Below are 25,730 nucleotides of genomic sequence, written 5' to 3'. Positions count from 1 at the left end.
AATTCTGCTCTGAAGCTGTGGAAAGTGGGTTCTGCCCCCCGGGCTCGCTTTATCTGTAGTAGTGCCTTATGAGGGAGCTGCATCCTGTCCCCACTCATGAGCAAGCCTGGCAGAGACACTGCAACAAGGAGGAGCAGCATGGAGAGTGTGGGAGCGTGTTTGCCTCAGGAGTGTTGTGCAAGCATACGGCCCGTGCTCTGTTGTGGAATGAAACCTCAGTGTCCAAGGAAGCTGCCCTTTCAGCAGCAATCGCACACTGTAGCTCTCACCTTTAGGGAGGCCGTGTAACCAGCAGAGCACCATAAGGTACTGCTCAGTTGTACCTTTGCCCTCCCGTAGGATGCGTGCTGTGCTTCGTGGTGCTGGCAGCACGTAGGAGCAGGTCAAGTAGTTCTGTCCTGACTCTACAGTGAGCCAGCCCTGCAAACAGCTCAACCACAATGACTGAAAGTTTCTCCAGGAAACAGATTGGATCCTTAACAAGCAGGTGTTTTACGAGCTGATAAAAAATGGTCTCGGAGGCCGGGAAATCAACCTCACAAGCAGAGAGAACAGAAATGATCAGTGGATGTTTCTCCTGCTGTTGAGAGTCAGAAATCAAACTGAGGCTTCAGTGCAAAGAGGGTTAAAACACCAGTAATTCAGTGCCTACCAGCTGGGAAGAATAATAAAGCCTGCATTTCTGTGTTGGTACAGGGAGAATGCTGCAGAAACGGGAATTTTATTACATAATTATGCCTCCTACATAAAGCTTTAGGGGGGGGAAGCTAGCAGGGCTGCACATCATTAAAATGACACAAAACATGCCACCGTGATCAGAGTCCTGTGTGAGCCTGAGACTGTGCAGTCTGCACATCTTCACGGCCCTGCAGCACGCATGAATTTCACTTAGCTCAGTTCATGGCTGGGAGGGAGGCAGCCTAATGAAAATGTGAGCTCCATTTTCTGCCACGGAAGTGGCAGGTGAGGGGTGCTTTTTGTTGTTTGCTCTCGTTTTACAAATGGTTTAATTAAGTGATTGAAGAGAGAAGGACTGATGCTGCAGTTCCGAACTCGAGAACTGCTGACTTGAGCATACCCCCCTTGAAGGGCAGCAAGGCTGGGGGTGCTGCAGGATCTGTACGGCCCTGCTGGATTGCCCTTTGGTTTCTTTGTGCTGAGCCCTTTGCCTTCTGTAGGAGTGCTGGCACTGGTGGACGTTGCGCTCAGCTGTTGTCCGGAGGAGGTGGTCTGCGCAAAACTGGAGGCTCTGAACAGCACTGGGAGACTCAGGAAAAAAAAGTGGTACTGGTAATTTTAGTTTAGGCATATAGAGAACTCATTATCTCAAAGCACCGGGCAAGCAAGAAATCACATTAATGTCTTTCTGAATGGGTTGAACAGCTCTTTTCCTGTTGTACAAGTGAAGGCTGATGTGGAGTGATTGTAATTCTGTTCCAAAAGTGGCAGCTCCGTGGTTTCTCCCTGTACATATGCTCAGTGGTCTGTCTGATGAGATTTGTAAGTGTTTTCTGTTGTCTGTACCTTCTTCAACATCCAAAGCACAAAGTTTGGAGGAAACAAGAGAATGTTTCATTTCTGTGTGTGCTGTCAGCAAGCCATGGGCGCAGCCATGGACTGCATTCTTCTCTCTGAGTTTTCAGTTCTGCCTACGCCAAAACGAAAGCATCCTTTCTGTTCTGAAGAGATTACAGTCAAAGGATTTCATTCAGAGAAGTATTTAAACCATCTGTATTAATGACAGCATTGAAGTAGGCATTTAAGCACTTGTTTGGGTTGTATCCTAATGAGGGTGCTTTGTTGAGTGGGGCTGCCGTAGACAAACTGAAGACAGGTACAGAGGGCGTGTTAAACACCTGATGATAAGCGGCAAGCATTTTGCTGCTTCTGTTTCAGTTCATAATCTATTTTGTTTTAATTGACTTGATTTTTAGTGTTTGTGTGTTGGATGGGGCTGGAGGGAGGCTTGCAGTCGTAGCACCAGTGGCATAGGGAAGGCACCGGGAGCAAAAGAGTGATACAGATGACTTACCCAGGGCCATTCTGCAAGGGAGAAGCAGAGCTGTGAATGGAAGTTAGTGTTTCCTAAATCAAGGTTGCAGCTATGTGGCTGGGACTGGGAGAAGCTGAGCTTCTTTCAGCATTGAATTCCTTTGGATGCTCACTTGGATGTTGGTACCCTGTGGGACGACTGTTCCTGACTTTTGGCAGCACTGGCGTAAGACACCCGGCTTGGAAATACTAGGTTAAAACCTCACCCTCGCAGTCCAAGCAAATTTAGGGGCTTGTGTTGCTCTCCTGAGGAATGCTTAGTTACTGGGCCTGCAGATTTCAGACAGGAGGATGTAGCACATGTATCACCCATGTATATTTCTGTCACCATGGTCATGACAATGCAATACGTCATGCTGTTAGTTTATTGCTGTAGATGAAACGTTCTGTGTGCGGGTTGCACTGAATTCATAGGGTGCTTCTCTGGGACCCCCCACTTCTTCCAGAGGCTGCGGGAGCATCTCTTCCTGTATTTGCTGCGACAAATGGCCGTGCCATCTTTATATTTAAGGCTATTCTTTTCCTAGTGTGCCCAAGGCCCCACAGATGGGTATGTCAGAGCAGCGATACAATGCGTAGTTTCTCATCTGGCGTGGAGCTGCTCCTGAGGTGAAACCACTTGGTTGATTCTCTCTGTTTCAACAGATCTTTTCCTGGCACGTCCAGCAAGTCGTTACAACTTGTTGCAATGACATAACCAAGATTTTTCTTGTTAGCACTGCTGCATCAGTAAGAAAGCACTGCCGAGTTTCTGAAGAAACCTGTCAGGTAATGGTAGCACGGCCAAGTCCTGGCCAGTGGCTGTGATGTAAGACTCAGAAGGAAGGAGACCCCACAGTGGGTCTTCTAGTCCAGTGTGAAGTATCAAAGTTAGTTTAAACCTGTTAGTGCTGCTGTTGCTAGCGCGAGGTACGTGGCTGGGTAAAGCCAAGAAAATGCACATAGGTGAAATGCTGATGCTACTGAAGAAAGCAGCAAGCCTCGCGGTGACTGCAGTGAAATGCAGTTTCACCCGTAGCATTCAGCAAGTGGAGAATCAGCTCTTGGGCCCCCTTCATTGCAAGGGGACAGATGCAGCTTCGTTTTTCTCGCAGTTGCTCTCCGCTGAGAGGAGCAAGGCAGGCTGCGATGTAGAAAGGCCTTGATAGTCTGTGCAGTTACGTGCGGCTGTGTGAAATAACATGCAAAGCAACCATAGCAGACACACGATTTGTGTGTTACACTGCAGCCTGTGATGAGTTACCAGCTAGTGGAAACTGTAGTTGTGTATAACGTAAACACCTTCATTTACTGTTTGCTAATGTTTAAGATACAGAGGAGGTGGATTTTCTTTGAAGACCCTTGTATATTAAGGCCTAGAGGGGTAAAAGGGGAAAAAAAAAAAGAGAGAAATGAAGATGGAGCTGGGTAGGACACACAACAGTGCATTTGCTGTCCAGCTTTACCCAGCTCTATTCAGGTGAAGCTTTATTGCAGGCAGACTGTGTTCTGTGCTCTGCCTGATACTGCTGTGCCAGTACACGCAATACAGCTCCTGGGTACAGCCCAGCAATGTACAACCTGTTCTGAAGCATTTACCTCCCTTTCAGTGAGCACAAAACTGAGTCAGTCTTTCAAGTGAGTGACTTTCCCAGCAGAGAACTTGTTCCCTTCCCCTGGGTTATGAAATGAGTGCAAGGTTTGTGACACAGACACAAGAGAGTGGAGGAGGCCGAGCAGTTCTGTTTTGTAAGGCACACTCAGCTCCAAGACAGTGCCCCACTGTTTCCAACGGTGATAGCGAAGTTTGGAGACCTCAGCCCTACTAGAGTGAGGTAGCTTTGAACCTCGCCTTTCTTGCCCAGCACTGCTGGCTTTCTGTTGCTCTTTCTTACATGTAAAAATCCCACAGCCCCAAAGTCTGAAGGAGTCCACGTCCATTCCTTTTACAGTTTTCCCTTGGCCAGATGCAGCCAAACTCCTGAAGTGCAGTGAAGAGAATAGGGCAGATGGGAAATACTCAAGAGAGTGTTGTGTTAGGTGATTCATAGACGTCACACAGGGCAGAAAAGGGGGCCCAGGTTCACAGCTTTCATAGACCAGAGATGCCTGGAAAGCTGAAGAGTGGGTTCTGTTTAGCGTTTTCACCACCCACTATTTCCAAAGATGTTCTACTTTGCTCAGCAGCTTCCCTATTGCAGTAGCTATAAATAAGTATGTATCTTTATGCATCTTTGATGTTCAGGTTTAAGCTTATATTTAACTCCCAGGCTATATATAACAGGGCTGTATTAAAGAAGACAAAATCCTCATTGTTCTGTTAACGTTTTATTTCAGTTCCTGTGCATGGGTGTGTGTGCATACAGCCATACATTAATGTGGGCAGACAAACACATGATAAAGGGTGATGCAGATTCTCTCTCCTATTTCTGTATCTGGGTGCTGATATAATTAACTTCCATAATGTAGAAGGAGGAATTTTGGGATAAGGTTGGAGCAAGAGCATGGCAGAGCTCTGTTGGCACGTAGAGGTTAAGACACGCGTGTATTTCGTGGCAGAATAAGTAATTGTTAAGTTTGATCATTCCAGGTTCACTGTAAAGATTGGTCAAATGTATGCAGAACAGGGAAAATAGCCTTCATGATGATGATGATGGTTCCAAAGGAAAAAAAAAAGGCAGAGGGAGTTATTGGCATGGCAGCTGGCAAATATTTAGACACTCTGGATCACTTGCCAAAAAAAAAAGAAGTGTGATTCTGGGTGCCCATCCTTTGCTCAGAGGAGGCTGCTTTGGAAACTTGCCATGGTCTGAGGAATATTCCTAGCTTGCTAATTGTGGAGCAGGTTAATGATGCAAGTCCACGGGAGACTGTAGTATTCGTGGTTCATGTTGCTGACTGTAAAGAGCTCGGCAGATAGGCTTGGGAGAGCAGTTTCCTCATTTCTACCGAGGGACCAAAGTAACCCAGTTAGAAAGTGGGAATTTACATCCACCAAACTGCTGTAGATCACCACCACCCACCCCACAAGGCAACCTGAACTCAGTGCCTGTCCAAGTCTGCTCCATCAACCCTGCTGCCAGAGGCTCGGAGGGCTCCCCTTGGTTGGAATGTGGGATTCAAACGACTGCAACAGAGCTGTTGGTCACAGAGCTGTGCGGACAGCCCTGTGCCATACCGCACAACCACCAGTAAGGGATTTTCACCGGGACGATGCTTTTGCCTGCAGACTTGGTGTTAATTATTAGCACTTGGGGTTCTGTGCCTTAGGGAAATCTGCCTTTTCACAAGCTACCCAGCTTCAGCTGAACAGTTAAGTGACTACGTGCGAATACTCAGGAAATACCAGGTACCATGTGTTAGCTTCTACCTCTGTGGGAATGTTGTAAGTTAATGAGGCTTCACCTCATATTTGCAATGATGTGGGAATGCACCAGCAATTACTTACTGTGGCTCATCTGAATCCTGGTCATTTGTTATGCTTGTAAACCTGGCCACTTTTTGAGCTTGTGAAATCCACAGCCTACCCTATGCTGTATTTATTTATCACTATTATTTACTTTAGCTGGTTTAACATCTGCCTGATAATCACATGGACATGTTTTTAGGTTATTAAGAACACTTTACTGGTGGGTCAGCTGTTTTCAGAGAAAATTCTTATTTTTCTTAGGTACTTACAGAACTTGAGGAAGAAGTCTGTTATTTCTCTTTTCTCTGTAGTCATACGTAACAAACGCTTTTTCTGCTGGGCATAAATAACAGCTGGTTTCACTACTGCTTGCACCAGGGAGTTCCATTTTGGCTTTGGGGCCTACATGGCAGAGGGAGAAGACATAGGCTCTATATAGTTGACACCAACACATTTCCAAGGGGCCTTTGTTTGTGCTGCCGGCTCAGACCTTTAAGGGAAACTGTCAGTGAAAGCTAAGACCAAGATGTTGCTGGTGCCTGAATAGCAGGACAGGTCACTATATTTGCTTCTGGTTGGAAGTCTCCACTTAGATAAGGAGATACGCTGTGGGGACACAGCTGCGCACTGTGGGCCACGTCTCATCTCTTCTTCTAGTTGAATTGGCTAAATTGGGTCATTGGCTCACTGTACTTTCCTCAGTGTGTTTTAGAATTTGTTTCTTTCAAGTCCAGTGGAAATGATTTTTCTTGCTGGAAGCCCCTGTTCACTTTGCTGGACAAAATTTGGATCCTAACAGAGGTATGGTGGGGATCAGTTTGACTGTGGGGGAAAAAGAGATTGCGTTGGTTTCTTCCCTCTGCAAATAAGGTGCTTATGTCACCTCCTGTGGGACAGTTAGCAGCTCAGTGTTTGGGAAGTCCCAGAACCCCAAACTGAACGGGGAGGATGGAAAGAAGAGGGTGTCCCTCAGGTGACCCAGACTTCACCTCCAGTCACTGGAGTGTGCCGTGCCCTTGGCTGACACAGCTGCTCTAGCTTCATCAGCAGCATCACATAGAATCATAGGATCACACCCTTATCTTCAGAGGTATAGACCTGTAGAGATCCCCTGGCCCCGAGCGTGTTGAAGACCACCATGAAACCCATGGTCCTTCATAGATGGCCAAGTTAGTGATTGGTAACTGATCTCAGTGATGCCCATAGGTCTCTGCTTCATAGGTAGAACAGTAACATTTCTGTTAGGTCTCTCCATTCTTTGAACTGTTCCACTTGGCACCCAGTGGAACAGCTGACACACAATTAAGCTCTGGAGCACATAACCATTTCTTGTGGCACTACAAATTCTTTGTTAATTTTGTCCATTTATTGCCTTCCCAGTCCTGTTTCAGATTTTCTTTTGGATTTCTCATATTTTTATCAGAGCTTTGCTACTAGGATGGCTCTGTTCTTGGTGCCATTAAGTTGGATATCAGTTATCATTTGCTTCCAGACTGTCATAAGGATTTGTTACACGGGGAAAAAATGTTCCTTTTAAGTATGCTACAAACTTTTTTCTGCTTATTCATGATGTTTTGTTCTTTTTTTCTTAATTACTGCATTATTTCCTTCATTTGGACACCCGTGCTAGCAGATGACACCTTGCACTCTTGTACCCTCTTACCTCACGTCATCTGCTTGATGCAGAATATTCTTAGGACCGGTCACGCTCGGTAAGAAAATGTTGGGCTGCTTGCATTTCGCATGCAGGATCCACACCGAGTCTAACTTCTTTATCTCATCATTTTAGTTTCAGAGGAAGGGTTAACAGCTGTGCGTGTGTGGCTACAGAGAATTACAGGCCTGGCTGCTAATTATCTTCTCTGGAGCATCAGTCTTTCCAAGAATCAGGTTATTAAAATGAGATATCTATCTTCTCTCTCTCTGGCGTTCTCCTTCCTTAGAGAAGATTGCACAGAGCATGAAAAATCTGGTGTACTGTTTGAACGAGGGAAACACTTTTTGAATTATTGATACAAAAAATATTGTGTGAATTTCTCCGTCGGGAGTTTTAACAGAATTTTTCCCCACATAGACAAAATGGATATCAGAGCATTGTCTGGACTGTTGTTTCTCTTGGTTGCTTCATTGTAATTGTAATGGAAAGTGAGGTCCTCTCTTCCTAGAACCTGAGACCATGGTCAGCTAAAGATCCGTATGTACACAAGGCCTTCGAGCCCAACAGTAGTCCTGCGTTCCTACACAGCATGGATTTCTTATTTGTGCCTCTGTGTTATCTCCATTTGATTGTAAATGGTGGAGCAGAAACTTTTTCCTAAAGTAAGCTGCCGTGACTGTAGTACTGTTCGATAGTGTGGGATGGGAGATGGGAGAGGAAAGCTTTGGGTTTTATTTAATTTATTTATTTATTTGTATGTCTGATTATGGCTGTTCCTCTGCGCTTTGTCAGCTGTTCATTATTTTAGATATCTCAGTTTCACAAGTCCAGTAATGCTGAACTTAGCCTAGTGAAATATGCAGTTGTAAATGCTCTTCGAGTGCCCTTATAGAATCATAGAATCGCTAAGGTTGGAAAAGACCCACAGGATCATCCAGTCCAACCATTCGCCCTTCACCAATGGTTCCCGCTAAACCATGTCCCTCAACACAACATCCAAACGCTCTTTGAACACCACCAGGCTCGGTGACTCCACCACCTCTCTGGGCAGCTCATTCCAGCTCCTGACCACCCTTTCAGAGAAGTAGTAATATCAGTATTATCAGTTCTTGCCTTTCCAAAAGCAAGGTGGGGTGTTGAATTGGTGGAATCTGATTTTTAATTGTTGTTAGTATCATACTTTAGGGCTTGCAGGAAGACACCATGTCTGCCTGCTTGTAAGCACTGTCTTCTAGAAAACGCTTGCCATCAGCAACCATCATGTTGCTGCTTTGGAAGCTGATGTCAGGACACATCTGTCAGCACCCTGCCATGGCAGGGACCAGCAGTGAGAGCTTGCTCCGTGGCTGCAGCCAGTCCTCAGCACTGGGAGCAGATCCCTGCGGTCAGATGTGACCTTGGGTGGGCACGGCCATCCTGTGTATGGCAGAGGGTGGCATGCACGTCCAGGGCCCTCCTGGTTTTCTATTCCTTTGGTTCCTCAGCAGCAATTGGGCTGTTTCACATCCTGACTTCCATTATGTGAGGAATATTATCAGCAACAGATCATTTCCCTCAGCCATGGAGACAGCTTTTAATTCATGCTATCTTAGGTTTGAGACGGGGTGATTTCACTCTGTCTGCTTCCACTCCGTAACTCCTGTAACCAAACTCCGAAAGGTGCAGGCAGACTGATGCCAAAAAATTAGCTTTTCAGAGAGCTGAGGATGTCTTTAGCGTTCTCTGTTCAGCGGTGTGTCAGTTGTAAGCTTGTCATGCTGATTTATAAAGCTTTGCATGGCCTTCGACCGCCTGGTGAAACTGTCTTGATAACCACCTACTGCTGCTGCCTTACCGACTGTGGGGCTGGATTTCACCCTGCCAGTCGAAGAGCATTTTGTCATTATTCTTCTGCCTTGTGAAATTCTGTCTGTGATGAGAGCCATCACTGCACAGAGGCTTTGAAAGAGATGGAAGTCTGGGTTTTGGTGGAACCACCTGACACCAGCAGCGAGTTTCACAGCTTGCTTTCTGTTGCTGGTGATCCAAGTGACGTAAAGCAGCAATTTCCCCAAATGTTTCAGAATTGCTTGTAAGTGGATTTTTATGATAATTTTACAGGGCTTCTTTTTTTCCTAAAAGAAACAATTTATGGGGTAATTAGAATGAGTTTAAGGGCAGGAGTTGGCTGGTAGGTCTTTTCGTTGTTACACTGCTTGCACGCTGTTGGCTTTAGCAGAGCTCTCTCAGTTGCCTGGGATTTCGTATTTAGGGAGAAAGGGAGTATCCATGTGGGGTCCCGGCCCTGCGTGTGCTGTGGTTGTGCCACCAGGGTTAGTCACACAGTAACACACTTTGGAGTGCAGAGTGTCTGGTGATCTACACCCGAAGAAGAGGGTAATGCCACTCAAATGCACGAAGCTTTTCTCATAGAAGAGGCAGAGGAAAGGTTCAAATGAAGAGGGAAGGAATTCCACTACAAAAGAAAAAAGCCAGGAGGCACCGTTCTGGTACCAGGTTGTGTTGGGTTAGAAGTCCTAAGTGGTGCTGGATGGGGTGTGCTAGTTAGCAAGATCGCGTGGTGATGTTTTGCTTACCAGCCGTGTGCCTTTCAGCAAACTACAGTCATTCTGTGTATTGCCTGAATTTCTGTTATCAAAAACTGTATGGATGTTTTAAAAGCAGGCTGCTGTTTTATAATATAAGTAGTAAGTAAACCTCGGTTTTAGAAGCAGTGGGAAATACCTTTGGCTGCTAGGAATTCCACATGATTAACGCTATGAAAATCCTTTACGTAACCCTTTCCATTTAGTTTACAAAAACAGTTGCTAAAATGAGTGGCACGGAAGGGCGGGACCTTTGAGCCAGTACAGGCAGAGAAAGATGCTACTGGGGCAGCTTCATATGGGCCCAAACAGGAACTAGGCATTGGGTGGAGGGTGACTTCTTACCCTACCCCTTAATCACCTCCTCCCCCCCCTACCCCAAAAGGACCCAAAAACCACTGCAACTGAAACCAAACCCTATGATGTGCTTCACTTGCTTTGATGTGACATCCTGTTGGCTCGTGCTGTGTTGCTCCATTACTGCTCAGGAAAAACAGAAGATAGGAAGCTGAGTTCTGAAAGAGAAATCCAGAGAGAGAAAGCCATTTCCAAAATGCTTTTTTCCATGTAGATTTTTTTTCTTGTTCTCAGCATTTATTTCTGTTTTTTCCTTCAGTGTGTTGAAAGAAGCGAATTCCTTTATGAAAGTTTTGTCTATGAGGAAAATTTCTTCCCTCTAGCATGTGTAGTTTTATCAACCAAAGAGAAACTGGATGAAAGGAAGGCGTTTTTCCTTATAAACAGGTGTGTATTGTTTTCATCAGGGCAAATCCCCTTTTCTCCCCTACTGAATGAGTATCTTTAACTGCAAAGGGAAGGCTATTGATTTGCCTCCTAGAGGGAATTGCTGAAGCTATTGGGAAATTTGGTGTTTGTGCTGTTCAAAAAAATTCCTCCAGCTTATTCCATTAACATAAAGCCCAAATTAAAAGATGGGCTGTGAGCAGACCTGGTTCTTGCTCAGGTCACGCCGGTTCAGAGCAGGGCGTGCAACTCAATCCTCAGCGTGCAAGCTTTTAATCTGAGACTGTGTAATGTGGAAGGTGTGGGACGCCCCTGAGTCTGTGCAGGCTGTAGTGCCTAATGTAGTGCCTTTACTTGCGTGTATTAGCAATGATTCAAGAACTAATGAAGTTGAAAAACCATTGTTAGTTCAAGGATAAGACGAGGTGAAAAAACAAGCTGTAGGTTTTGCTTGTCAGGAGAAGTCCTTCTACAGGGGAAATAATGGGAGAACTGCGCCTGCAACGCACGTTGTAGTTCTGTTCCTTGAAAAATATAGGTTCCCTTTTAACAATGACATATACATTTTGGATATACTGAATCTGAGGAAGTACCGTTTCCTTTCCTCTAATACGTATCCATTGTATTGTTGAATATAAGGAAAGCGTAATAGAATTGTCACACAAAAGAGGTGAAAAGGATAAAACAACACTCTCCGTTGCTTTCAAGCCCCTCAATTCTCAATAGCAAGAGGCTCCCAGTTGCTTTTATACCCTGTCTTTTTAGAGCTGCAGAGAGCTGCAGCAGCTGTTGAGCTGCTGTGTGTCACTCACTGGCTTGGTCTGAGAGGTTCGGTGCTCACACAGGGAGAGACTTGCTGAGATCTGCTCCACGTGCAGAGGAAGTGAAACCGTTGTTTTAACATTCAAGAAGAACATCAACGCCAAGCAGCTGGGAAAAAGAATGGGATCGTTTATATCAGCTCCAGAGTTAATTTATCTGGGGACAGGGAAGTGGGAGATGTGCCTTAGGTGTAAGAAAATGCTGCTTCCCTGCTGCACGCTCAGCTCTCCCCAGCAGTGGGAAGGAAAGCACCCGATGGCAGAGATGTGGGAGGGCGCGGGCTGGGCCTTCCCTGTGCATGGAGCCGCACGAAGTCTCCCAGTCACTGTGGGTGGCAGCATGACAGAATCTCGCTGCTTAGTAATCTCTCTTGGCTCTCCTGCGTTTCCCGAAGCCTCTAAGACCTGGGAAGTACACGTTTCTCCTATCTGCACCTTTCTCAGCCGCTTCTTTCCCTTCTCAGGAGGAAAGCTGTTGTTTACACGGCTGGGACACAAGCACGTCCTTCTGGAGGCTCAGTAATGCTGCAGGCGGTGTCTTAGTGGAGCTGAAGAAGTTTTTTCTTTTCTTTTTTTTTTTGCTGTAATAATCAGTAGGAGAAAAGGTAGATGGCAGTAAACAGCTCATTTCTCATTTGCTCTTTCTGGGTAGCCTTAACTCCCTCATCTTTTCCCTTCTAACACCTTGCATTTCATCTCATTACTTCAGGCACAGAAGCCGCTGCTCCCAACCTGCATTCGATGCAGGCTCTGTTGAGGCTGCCCGCTGCCCTTAGTCAGCTCTGAGGAAGCTCCTCCATCAGACACGCAGCGTGCGGGGCTGAAGCCGCTTGCACTGTCCCTGCTGCTGCATCCCCGTGGGCGCAGGGCTGCACACAGAGCGCGTCCCGCACACCTTGCTTCCCTCTGTCTCGCACAGGCGCACGCACGCCTCGCTGCACGCTTCTGCTGTCTGCCGCTCCTGCTTTCTGTTGCTAAGTGAACAGCCCCAGCTCGCACGCAGAGCGGAGCCAATGGCATCCTGACCTCCGCAGGCTGGTAAAGGCTGAAGAAAGGGAATCCAACGGTGCCGTCTTTTCTTTGCTCTCCTCCTCCCCCCCCCCCCGCTTACAAGGAAGGGTGAGGGAGAGCGCAGGGTGGTGGAGATAATTCATAGTAGCCATTCATGTCCTGGAGATAAATGCACTGATACCTGGGGAAGGAAAGAATATGATGCTCTGGTGTATTTACAGGCACGCGCGGACAAGGATGTTTTTCCCTGTGCCGTGAGCTCCAAGCTGTGATTAAGAAATGAGTTCACACAATGAAGTTATTTTGCTGTGGTCTTTGTAGTTGCTAATCTACTCATCACCGATACTGGACTATGGCACGAGTCTCATCTTTGCCTCAGACAGACAAACACCGAATGGGCTTTGTCCTTTCCCTCAGTAATTATGGCACGTTCATCACCTTATGACTAATGCTTCCACGCTCCCCTTTACAAGGGTCTGGGGGGGGGGGGGGGGGGGGGTTGCTGCAGAGCACACTGCTGGCACTCGTGGGCTTGCTGTAGACCCGGTGAGCATACAGCACACGGTCAGTAGCTGTAGGAGCTGGCCTCCGTGTAGTCATGTTCTGTAAAAAGAAATAGGTTATGGCTCACTTGCTCACAAATAGAGCACAGGATTTTTTGTGATTCAAGTGCTAAGCGAAAGCATGTGCTCGGTAGCTTAATGTTCAGTGTTAACCTACTGTGAAGTCTTCTTGCGGGTTATTTTTCTTGTATTTGAAGTTCTCCCTGTTTCAATGTGTTTGCATCTTGAGCACAGTTCTCTGGGCGCAGCAATGAAGTGAGTGCATTTTATCTGCAAACCACCGGCGCTGGCGACAAAGGGCTGGTGTGAAGCACTGGCTGTGGTTATGGGGATGCCTGCAGTTAGCCCTGGATCTGCAGGGGACAGACATAACCTCAGTGCTAAAGCTCAGGTGAGGGGCAGCGTGTTCAGTGATTCTACATTGGGTGCTGCAGCCACCGACTGTCCCCAGCCGTGGCTTTCAGGACGAATAGTGGGTAGGCAACGTTGGGGCTTTGGTTGCAGCTGGTGGAACTCAAATGCATCTTAAGGAAATGAGAGCTTTTACAAAGATTGTACCCTTAGATAGATCCACTTCAGTCGCGTCATGACCATTGACAATTCATTGATGGCTCTGACCAGCAGCAATAAAGGGTTTTCTGATCAGCTAAAAGGGATGAATGTATCCTCACTTTTCTTTGGCTGTCACCCGAAGACGGGCAACCAGCAAAGTCTGCAATATGTCACAATGTATAACGTGAGCTGTAGATTGCAGGTAGAGAAATAAAATACACGGGTTGGACCGAAGGAGGGTTGAGATGCACGTGTGGTCCTGGAGCGGCCATGCTTTGGTGCCTTTGCCCAGAGCAGGAAAGCTCCACTGGGGCTCTGTGTGGCGGGGATGGTGGTGCCAAGGAAGGTGCCACTTCTGCTCCCTGCTGAAGGGGGGGCCTGAAGCATGGGTCAGTCCATTCAGCAGCGTCACAAAGGGCCAGCAGTACTTCTCTGGGTGTTTCTTTGAACTGCGGGCTGTTTGGCTGCAGCTGCACGGGCCACGCTTGTCTCTTGCCTCGGCGTGTCAGAGCTGCTGCTGGGCTGGGCCATGATGCCGGCCCTTCCTCGCCCCCCAGAAGCCGTCTGTGAGAAAGCATCTGGCAAATTTGTTTAGTGCTCTGCAGAGCTAATAACGTGCTTGCCTCTTTAACCCTGCCAACTACCTTAAAAGGGTGATAAAACTTTGACGATCTTGCCACAGTCAATAATTTTGCATTGTACAATGAAATATGTTACAGCTGTCACTTCACCTTTAATTAACAGATGACGCACTGTCAATCCACAATTGTCAATCCAGCTTTAATTCCCAGTTTTGCACAAGCCTCTCTGCAACATTACCAGATTAACTGCCCTTACGTAAAAAAATAATTTACATAAAAGCATGGAAGTGCACTTCATTTCAACAGCAGCGCTGATCCATAGGTTTCAAGACAAGGAGCAAAGCTCCTCTGGAGCTCCTCTGGATCCATTCCTGTTGGCGCGTGTGCCTGGAGACTTGTTCTCTGAAGTATTTTGTCCCTCTGTGCAAAGCCTCAGCGAGCTGTGAGGGGTGCTGTGGGCCCTGCAGGTGGGGGTCCTTTCCCTCAGGTGTCCATCTCTGTACAACGCTGCTGTGAGAGCATTTCTTTCTGCTTTGGCTCACCAAAGGCATGAGTTTGCCTGACAGACCTGTTGTGTTTTACTCTGTAAGGTTCCCATTAAGACCTTTTTTTTCTTTTCCCTTTTTCCTGTTGCAGATTTATTTTAATTCTCCTGTACAAATCTCGCTGTGTTCAGACCCATTTGTCTATCTCAGCTGTCGTGTTGTGTGCTGTTCCCAATGTGCCTATCACCATGGTATCTAGGCACTTCTTAATGCGTTCTATCTAAAATTCACCGCGTGTTAACAAAGCCCGAATACAAGGAAGAAATAACAGTTGGGAATGGTAGTTAGGGGAAAAACAGGTTTGGGTCATCCTAGCGGTTACATTGCTGCTGTTCTGCCTTCTCCGGGAAGGATTTACACCGATGAAATTTTGGTATGCAAACTGAGGCTGCGTCTTGCCAGTTCAATTTGCCCTCTGAACCTGGCACTTATTGATTGCCCTGTCACTTCCCATAACTGCACCATCACCAATCCCTTCTGTTTCCTTCACCCCCCCGCCCCCCCAGCACAGCTCACTCAGGCTTTGTTTGTGTTAGGCAAGTGTGCAGTGTAAATAAATTGCTGTATCAATAGCTGCCTCATTGTAGTCGTCTCCCACAAGCGCTGCTCAGGCACAACAGGAAGCTCGAGTTGTTTAAGTTGATTTGGCAATTAACTCAAATTCAGCTAATCTGGAAAATAACCTTGCAACGTGCCAATTTAACGATTTTCTCTAGTGTAACTAAATCAACTCGGATATCAGGATTTTTTAATGTTTGTTGGAGTTTTTCTTTTCGTTGCCATTGGTAAGCTGTTGTGCCGTAAAGCAGTATGGAAACGCGGCTTTTCAAATGCAGCATCAGATGATTTGATCCATCGATCCATCTCAGGGTGCTGGTGCTTGGCTGTGGTTCCCAGTGGCTGAAGGACAGCTCAGTGGTGTGGCTGATGGGACCGCTTGTGCGTGGGGTCCTTGAGTCCCCTCTTTGCTGGTGCCACACTCCAGCTGAGATCATGCGGCTCCCCTTTGCTTTGCCATGGGTATGGAGGACTCGGGGGTAAGATTTAATTGAGATCAGAGCATGTCCAAATATACCATACTCTGCCTGCACGCATATTCGCACTGAAAGTCCTGTCTGTCCCAAAAAAATCTTTCTGGGAAAAGCAAATATTGACTTTATCTTGCCGAGCGCGGCACACAGGTGTTTGCTTCTGACCTGCCAGGCTGGAAGTTAAGCCACTTTATATAGGTTCAAAAGAATAGACTTCATGTGAGAGCAGGTGGAGAAACAGGCTCACTTGCTTTTCCCCTCCTGCCGTTCATTCCTGCACTGTCGAGGACTGTCTGTCTGTTATCCAACTGCTGCTCAGGATTGCTCATATCTGCACAGTTCCTCTCATCTAGCAAATTCCAGTTCTTGAAAAACTGTCCTTGCTGGGGGAGAGTTAATTTCAAGAGACCAAATAAGTGTATGGAATATCATGTAATATAAAAATCATCTGTGGCTCTTAAAATATTTAACAGCGTAAAGTGGATCGTTCCCCCCGACTTTACACAACTGTGCAGAATTCCTGTGGTGTCACAGGATCTCCATTAATCACACAGATAGGACTGTCATCTTCGTGGGCTCCACCAGAATTGCTAAGGTGCCCTCTGCAGAAGATACAGTGGCTAATGTTCTCATTACCAACTAATTGGCTAAAGAGACTTCTCTCACATTGCATTTAGCCTGATTGATAGTTTTCTATCACCTGATGGGTGGAATGGACAGCCAAACCAATTATCACAGCAAAGAGTGCTACATACCCGAGGAGTTCAGGCAGAGACAAAAGACCCTGATAAGATTACGTCTAGTCAGTGCCAGCTGGGATTTTGTTAAACTGTTAAATGATTATTTCCCTCTGTTTTTTTGTTTTGTTTCGTTTTGAAGAGCACAACTGAGAGTGCCTTGAAATTTCTGCAAGTCAGGCAAGCCCTGTTCTGCTCCGGGGTTGTGTCAGGGCTCCGGTGCCGTGACCTGACGTGTGAGGCAGGTGTGTTCAAACCAACCAGAGGCATCGTGAGGTGCTAACAGGCAGCGTTCTGCCGAGATTCATACCTGGCAGAGCCGTGTGACTCCAAACCTGCTGGGCATGTGCTATTGAGTTAGCAATCCTTCCACGCGGGGCATTATTCAAATTCTTTTTGCGCTTATTTTTCCTTTCATGTAGCTCTAACCGTTTTAAAGGAATGTTTGTGCAGTAATTGAGATGGAAAGTGTTTTCTTTGTAGTTGGCGCTTTTATTTTTGAAGCCTTTTCCTTGAAATGAGAAGACAGCTTTCTGGAGAGAGGGAGAACAGGTTGTACTATTCCTTCCCAGAGGTCGGGAGCGTTGCCCTGCTTAGCAGGGCACCCAGGGCTCTGGATGGGTTCGCCCTTCCAGAGCTGCTTGGGGAGATCACCTCTACTACTGCAGCAATTTATTACGATTATTACTTTTAGTCTGCCCCTTTGTAGCAGGATGGTTTTAAATAAGCTTTCCATGCTTTGTTAAAACTATAATGAGGAGCAGCAAAAAGAAATTTCTCATGTAAGAGCAGGTGACATGGGAGGGTTTGGCTTGCTTTCCTTACGCAAAGCGGAAGGCATGTGTGTGCTGTAATTCCCCCTTTTCCTTACCTTATACTGTATTCTTGCTCCTTCCCAGGATGGAGGTTGGCGGCCCTGCCTGTGGCAGGGGGGTTGGAGCTTGACGATCCCTGAGGTCCCTTCCAACCCAAGCCTTTCTGTGATTCTATGTCAGGCAGAGGGTTTGGACTCCATCCCAAGAAGCCTGTAGTCTGAAGGGATTGGGAAAGAAGGGAAGCGAGTGAAAGGGTGGGGGAAAAGAGGGGAGAGAGCTACTGGCAGGACATCAGGTGGCTGTGTGCGTACATGGGTGGAGGTCTTGGTAGGTGTTCAGTCGGAGTGCCTATAGCGCAGTGCTCTTAAGGAGTGCTCTAAGAGGACCAAGTGGAGGTAAGGAAAACCTGCTGGAGCACCAAATCTTCTTAATATCTCGCCATGTACTCCGGCTCTGCCTGGCTGGCCCACAAATTATATCTTTGGGCTGCTGCAATAGTGAAGCAGAAGCGCTGGGCCCTGCTGATCTGCAGCTATTTTGAGCTGCAAGACAAGTCTGAAGCTAAGCATTTCTTTCGTCCTCATTTGTTACCGACTGACAAGGACGATGGGAGCTGTGAGCAGTCTCGCCTGGTTTTTGGGCTACACTGGCTCCGCAGCGAGTCCGCACCCTCCCACACGCTGGGGAGAGCCAGGGAACATGTAACTCGACATGACATAGGGCTTGTTTGTGTTGCAGAATGTGTCCTCTTGCATTAGTATGTAGATTAATCGGGAGCTGATCTAGGAAACGTCATGAACGTGCATGCTAAGTGTTGGTGCTTTGTTATTGCATGAATACGCCAAATAAAATAGAGCACGGGTAGGTGCAGCCGGTAGCCCGGAGAACAACAAAATGCTGCTGTGTCGCAGTGACAAACTGTTCAGCAATGCACTGAGCCTCATCTCCTAATTTCCTATGCAGTTCGTTCCCTTGCATAGACAGGCTTTGTTTCTTGCTTCAAAGTTCATTTCAGTTCATTCTTGAATATAATGCATCTCCTCATAGGCTCCTCAATAATAAATACATCGGAATAAAACTTTAATGAAAAAAATAGACAGTGTTCTGGTCGGAATTAAACCGAAGCGTTAGCTTTCAAACTCAGACGGGAAAAATTTGGTGTTAAATTTCATTGTTCTATTAGCATTCTAATGAAAAGCCTTCCCAGGCGTTCCCTAAAGGTAAAGAAAAAGTACTGTCTCTTAAAAGCTCTATTTTATTAAGAGTGGCAACCCAAGAAGCAATAATTGCACTCCTGGGCAAGGAAAAAAGTCCATTTTGGCCAAGGGTGAAATTTTACTCAGCAAAGTATCCATTTGCTTCATTCACCTGCTAATATAACACGCCTGCAGTTTCCCACACGGTAGCCACACTGGAGTTTTGTTCAGCACGAACATCTGCTTCTCGTTGTGTGTAAACCATCCCGACTTTTATTCCTCATTTTGAATTTTATTCAGAAACTTTCTTGGTCAGTTTCTGTGCAGCCTGTCCTGCTTCTGGCACGTGCAGCCCTTTGCTGTAGAGGCAGGAGGAGTTATGCCAGGCTCCGTGCCACGAGCCACCATTAGACAGTGAGCTGCAAGCTGCCGGCTGTCGGTGTGCTGGGATGCTGTGCTTACCGGGTGCCCCAGGGGCTGTTCCCTGATGGTTGTCAGGACTGAGTTCAGAGCTGCAGCGCTGAGGTGGAGGTACCCATCTCTGCGTGCTTTCTGCTGCCCCAGTGGGAAGCTGATAGCTCCCGCTTTGTGTCTGTGGGTCACGCAGATGTTATTTATCTGTATTTTCTGACCATCTCCTCTTTGAGATGTTTGGGGTCTGATTCAGACCGGTAAACTGCTGTTTATTTCACTGCGTCCAGCTTGTACTGGATCAAGTTTTGATATGAAAGTAAGTTCATTGGTGGCTTGCGTGTAGTGTACTTACATCAGAACGTCTATAGGCACCATCGGGCAGGGTTCTGTGCTCTGATGCTTCTGCCAAACACTGAGTGCTCCTGGAAGAATGTGCAAACACCCGTCCTTGGGATGCATGGCTCACCTCTGCAGTAAGCTCGCCGTGAGCAAATACCATCCTTGATTATTTAGTCAAATCAGGTGAAAAAAGACCCAGCAGAAGTAGGCTCACAGAGAGCTAAAACATACTCACACTGGAAATGACTTTAAAATAATTCTCTGTTTCAAAATATTTATGTAAGAATTAGATTACCCTCTCTCCACATTTGCAGTCAGGCTTCGCTGTCCTCTTCTTCAGTACAAATTTACAAGTGTCTTTAACTGCAAGGCAGATTCCTCAGGCTTTGGCTGCAGTTGCTGCTTCCTTTTTCGTCTAGCACAAATCCGCAGTGCTGCCGGTAGTGGGGTCCCAATGGTGGCTGAGTGTTCCTGCTGCCTTTTAAAGCCAGCACCAAATTTCCTACAGTCTCACAGTTAGCTGGCCAGGAAGGCTGATCCAGCAGAAAATTGACTGATAAATCGAAACACAAACTCCTGTCCTTCTTGTAGCAGCGTGGTCTTACGATGGTTAAAGTACTTGTGTAATGACACGCGTGCTGTGAGAACTGAGATCTGTATCTGGGTCCCAGTCCCTTCTTCTGAAAACTTTCCAGTAAGTCAGGGGTTGGCATCGTATTCTTAAGGTTCCTCCAAGATGGCAAGTTCCTTCCCCAGAAAGCTGACAGTCTGAATAACAGGCAGCCAAATGTGCAGCTGTCGGACGTTGTCAAAGGCCAGACAAATGTGTAGATAGATAACACTTGGGTACGTACAGGGCTTTCTTAGCTTGCTTTGTCTTTCATAATGCTTCTTTCATGTTGTGCTTCCTTGTAGGCAAGGGATGAGAAGAGAATGAGCAGCTATGGAAATATAATCAATGAAGCAGAATAGTAGAGCATTAGCGTGACTTGACGTCTGGGGAGAGGGTGGTCAAGTGTCTTACCTTGCAGATACTTTTGTAGTCGCAGGACAACAAACAAAATGCTGAGCTGCCATGAGCTAGAGCGGGATGCTGTATGGAACAGCCAGCAACAGCAGCAGGGAAACTTGAAACGAGCTGTAGTGCGGGTACCCCTCTGGCAGTGCATCCTGCTGGTAGCTCAGTAGCGTATCTGTAGTTCTAAAGCGGTGCAGGAGGGGTGCTGGGAGCTTTTGAGGCTGTGGCAGAGCACACCTGAGCACCCAGATGAGGTCCATGAAGACAGGCTGGGGTGAGAAGGATTTCTTGTGACCCTCCAAGAGGGCAGCAGTAAGCTGTGGGAGATGGGCCCTTTGTGCAGCTCCAGCACCGGGACAGGTGGGCCGCCCGTTGGCTGTCAGCAGCGGTGAGTGCCGGAGGGAGCCTTGCCAGGGGATGGCTACACATTTTTCTGCACTTCTTCGACTTGAGCCAGATTGTGGTATTTATTTTGACTGATTAGAACTTCACCAACTTTTATAATTAGCTTTAATACAGTTTTCGTTCAACAGCCCTCATCTCGTACAGGGATTTGTTGCTGCTCCTTGTGCAGACAGCAGTGGAGCAAAGCGCGTGACAGTGGGAGATCCTCCACAGCCATTTCTAGCAACTTCTGTTACCGTTACAGTTTAACTGGCAAAACAAGGGGGAAAAAAAAAAAAGTAGATTATACTTCATACATGGCCTAAACTTCTAAAAGCACAGGCAGCAAAATTATAGGTGGTGAGAGAGAATATTTAGAGCACAGCTACGTCTCTGGCAAACTAAAACACAGACCAGCTGAGCAGCACCTCCAAGGCTCTGTGCCTGGGCTGTGCAGTGCTCCGCTCCACTTGGAAGAGGCATCTCACCTCTTCCTGCCTCCATTTCTGGCCTTTCTGAGCTCACGTGGTTCAAAGGAAACAGGAATTCTGGGTTAGAAACCAAATCTGTTGCAAAAGAGGTGTTTAGATTTGATTAATCTGTGTGTAATTTCCATACAGTAATAAATCGGTGGCTTGCTTATAACACTTTGCGAGGAACGCACACAACTGTTGGGCTAATGTAAAAATGGCATTTCAGTAATAATTATGGATATCTTGCTTCAGCCTCATTTAGAAACATGTAATTGAAGTGATAGATAGATGTAGTGCTTATAAATAGTTTAGGTTTGCTAATGTAATAATGAGCAGTTCTTTCACTCTCGCTTTCTCTAGTTTTTATTTTCTCCTACATGGCTTTGCTTCTGAGGTCTTTTTTTCCTCTTTCTTGTTCTTCTCCACTGGGTACAGCAGTGCTGAGCTGCCCTGCAGCCAAACATCTTCAGGCAAGTGACCAGCTGTGCCTCAAGGCTCTGACTCTCAAGGTGCTAGAAAGCTCTACGTCACTAGGAACCCACAGTGTGAGCACAGAGGGGTGCAGACCTCCAGCTCTGGGTCTGTGTCTGTGCCTTCCAGAGGAGTGTGGTGGGACCAGATGGAAGAAGAAAGCACAGTACAGGTGTAGCGATTGGATGGATCAATATAATGGGAAAGGTGTTATAACAAAGGTGTGATGACAAAAGGACTGGCACAGTAGAAAGGTGCTATAAAGGAAGGGAAGAAGACCTGTATCAGAAGATTCTATGTTCACAGGGGAAAGCTTCACCAAGGAGAGATCTCCAGAAAGAGATCCTTTCCTGGTGGCAGTCAGCCCTTACATGAGGTCTAAGAGAGGTGCAGCCAGGCTCCAACCCTTCTGGTCACACAGCTGAATTGCCTTCACCTGTGCTCCCAGGGCTGACCGGCTCCTTTCCCCAGGTGCTCAATCAGTGGTTCAGGCTGTGGCTCTGCAGTTCCCATACAACAGGGTGGGGAGCTGCTGGAGATAATGGGGCCTGGAACACGTGCAGAAGTTGGTTGTGCTTTCCTGGTGGTTTAGGCAGGATAGCCACTCTCTTATTCTAAGTCTTATTCTAAGACCTCTCAAGGCAGCTTTTCACTTGCAGCTTCCTGCTAATGCTAGCAGCAGCCATGCAGTGACTGCTAGTCAGGCAACCAGCCCAAAGAAGCTCCATATTTCATAACTCTTACCGAGAGATTGATTGAAAACTTACTCTAGATGTCTAGATGCACGAGCAGTACAGCAGCAACGCACTTTCAGATTTCTGTTGAAAGTATTTGTTAATAACATCTGCTCTTCCACATCGTTGGAAGACATGGACTGATGGCTGTTTCCAAATGCTGGCAGTGTCCCAGGTGCTTCGCTTCGAGCTGCAAAACAGGTAACCTCTTTGGCCTTCCAAGATCAGGCTCTGTCTTAGGTGTCTTTTACTGCTTGTGTCATTGACACAGAGAACATAGGCTAACGCTGAGAATGAGGCAATCTCAGGGCAGTCAGTAACAGCGGTGTTTCACGTGTACTAGATCTTAAGAGAGAAAAAGGAAGTTTTTAACCATTCATTCATTTAATGACAAAACTGCTAAGGAAAACTTAGAGTCAGTAGGCTTTGTGTTGGTTTATTTTGTTATGATCCCTTGCTTTGGATTGGTTTCACTTACACACTTGTTGCTTAGTAACTCTGTACAGTAGGCAAGGCAGGATCCGGCCTGTGGGGGACCTCTTTCTGCTCTCACTGATGCAAATGGCAAAGAAAATTTCCATGGGCATCACTGAAAGTTTGTTGGACCTGAAGAGCAGTTAGGAAGTATTGACAAAAAGAGGGCAGGCAGGTGGTGGAGTGATGTGTCACTGTGGGTTTCCTTAATGTGTAGGTAGTTTATTTACCTTCATGGGAGGTGCAACAGATAAAGCTGGGGACAGGTGAGCATTTGTGGTCCAAGTAATAAGGTGAGGGCAGACAGCGTGACCTGTTTTCCTCAAGCTAGGGAGAAGATCCTTTCTTCTCTTTGCTTTGGGGCAAGCTAATGCATCTGTCCACCAGCCCAGAATTATCAGTGAGAGGTTATAGCTGGGAAATGAGAGTAAAATACAGCATTTAAAATGGCAAGGAAACTGAGAATGTAAATGTGGGGGCAGATGTCTGACTGTGTGGATATTCTCATGATATCTGGGGGAAGCTGCCTTCGTGCTGAAGTAAGACTTGTCTGCTTGTAACCACAGCATAGCTCCGATGCAGTACGTGGAGCTGCAGATGATGGCTCCAGGATGTGTTTTTCCTTTCTTAGGGAGTAGCCAAGAGGGGCTGTGCATTCCAGCCCTCCTCTGTGGGTACTGCATCAGCCTCTGCAGCACGCCGAGACCTTTGCTGCGCAGCGGTGGGCTTGCTTCCTTCTTTCAGCAGAGCTGGTTATTCAATTCCAGTGTCCACTAAAGCAATCTCCCGGAGCAGTTAAAATAAAACTCATTACTGTGTGCATGGGATACGGTATGTTTTGAATCCTGAGAATGTGCCGTAATAAACTTTCACTGGCTTTCCTTCTCCGTGGCAGCAGATAACAAAATTTACATTTCCACTGTGTATAAGAAACTGAAAAGATGAATCCCTGCAGAATAGAGTCTGAGGACTATTGTTTCTTTGTCTGCTGAGGAGTAGTTATTATTTATTTCTGAGAGAAACCCAGAAGTCACCTCCAAAGGTGAAATCTTCTATATTTCTTGAAGATAAAAATGAGCATTCTGTGACTGACAAACAGCTGAGTTTTCTACAAACAGATTTTGTTTTTCCTCCTTTGTTTTATGCCTCTGTTCTCTAAGCAGTGTGAAGACACCTTTGTGCCCCCCGTGCCCGTCGCTGGGATGCGTTACCCTTCCCAGAGGCTGGGCTGCTGCCTGCAAAGTCCCCTCTGTAGGGAGAGGCTGCCTGGTGCAGCAGGGCCATGGCTGAGACAGCACAGCCCTCATTAATACCTAACATGGAGCAAACATGGCCAGTCAGAGCCGCTGGTGTTACGGACACCAAACGTAGTGCCACAGCTGGCACAGGTCAGGGGAAAAACGGGTTGGATTGTTGGGTTGGATTGGGTTTTTTTCCCCACTGTAAAAGACACAGAAGCTGTAGATTACCAAACTCCTGAGGGCTGGTTTTTGTCTAACGGAGCATTGCTACCTGAGAGAGCCTCTGTCTACTAACTGCCAGTTAAACCAAGACCCGCGGGTGCTGCAGTTCATGCTGGAGCCCAGAATTGGAGGTGTTGGGAAGGGTGAGAAAAGACGAGGGGATGACCTGTTTTGGTGCGGTTGTAGTCTTGTTTGGTTTGGTTGTGCAGTGCAATTGTTTCTTTTTGGGCCAGCCGTTTCCCCCGTGCATGCATTATTTTCCTTTGTTTCCTTACCTCTTGGATAAGGTTGCTGCACTCTGGCGTCGCTTGCCTCCTGGAAATGTCAGCTCTTTGTTGTCACACTCGCGGAGTTTGTGACAGCTGTCTGAAAGGCAGCTTGGCAGAATAAATTATAACAGCCGTAAGAACTTAAAGTATCTGTCGCGAAGCACCTTGAACTGTTTGTTTTGCTGTTTGGTTCAGCACATTGGGAAACACACCTCTCCGAAGCTGTACGTGTCCTGGGTTGCTGTTAGCAGTGCGGCCTCGCTGAGCATCCGCTCCCTCTACCATGTCAGACTATCCCAAAAGAAGCCCAGCACAGACCCCCCACACAGAGATCACGTCCCAGCTGGGGGGAAGACGAGAGGGAAAGAGTTGGGCCCCATCAGCAGGGCCCGTGCAGAAACTGTCCCTCTGTTGTAAGCCTCCAGTGTTGCAAGGAAGCGTGCTGCTTATCTTAAGGTGAGCGTCCAACCAGTTGGAGTTGATAAACCAGAAAGGAAGGACTGGTGACCTGAAGTCTGCTCTTGAGGCCACAGATCAGAAGCGCGGCACGGCCTGTATCTGTCACTGTCCGACTGCCTATCAGAGGTGGGAACGTTCCCTGTGTAGCGTTCAGGACCTACTTGTGCAGTCAGGCTGCTGCTTCCAACTCACAGACCTATCAAGGGAGAGGGTGCCTGGTAACAAGTGTGTGCTGCCTCAGTCTAGCAGCTCTCTGGGATCCTCTGAGATAAAGGATGCTACACATGATTATTATAAATGATTTGTTTGAGTTCTGCATAAATGCAGCTAAAGCAGCTTTTTGTCACCGGGAGGTGATCTGGGCTGGCGTGCAGGTTTTCAGCAAGCTGTTTTCTGTGTTTTTCGGCATTGTTTAAGAAGTGCTCTCTGGCTGCTGGTTATGAACATAATCTTCCAAATGTGCACGGAATCTAAATTGGCGCAGAGCAACTTGTCAGAATCTGCACCCAGTCTGCAGCAGGAGCTCCGGGAGAGATGTGAACTGCCTTTGTTCTTTGCAGTGGGGGTGTTAACTCTGAAGTTTATGATAATGTACTTGCCAACATTGTTAATTATTCTGCTGGAAGGAGCGAGCTGGAGAGTCTGCACCATTTGCATCAGTGTGGGTCTTGTTTGGGGGGCTGCAGTTCGGCGCCTCAGATAGATGGGATCTGGGGTGCGCTGCTGCCTTGGGGAGGGGTCTGTTCAGTCCCTCATGTCTGTCCTTCTCTTTCCTCTGTCATACAAATAGGATTATTCGGGAAACCCGGATTAGCAGCCTCTCGATGCTTATGATGTTAAAGAAATGATTTTTATTTTTTTTTTCCACTGGATCCTCACAATTGTGGAGCTCATTAACCTGAATGGCTCAATTATCCAAATGCTAACCTGCTGCCATTGCTGCTGCTGCTGTCA

The 25,730-nt window shown here is 46.9% G+C and overlaps 1 protein-coding gene and 1 non-coding gene across 6 annotated transcripts in view; both read left to right on the top strand.

The window, feature by feature from the left end:
• MAML3 (mastermind like transcriptional coactivator 3) overlaps positions 1–25,730 on the top strand; it is a 253,271-nt gene that overhangs the window by 98,653 nt on the left and 128,888 nt on the right. The window lies entirely within an intron of this gene.
• On the top strand, positions 336–439 carry MIR1575 (microRNA 1575). The gene has a single exon (NR_035060.2). It is a non-coding gene; the product is annotated as a microRNA 1575 (primary transcript).

Source organism: Gallus gallus, chromosome 4 (assembly GCF_016699485.2).
Source record: "Gallus gallus isolate bGalGal1 chromosome 4, bGalGal1.mat.broiler.GRCg7b, whole genome shotgun sequence".
NCBI lineage: Eukaryota > Metazoa > Chordata > Aves > Galliformes > Phasianidae > Gallus > Gallus gallus.
Note: the sequence above shows the minus strand (reverse complement) of the source record. Positions and strands in the feature narration are given on the sequence as shown.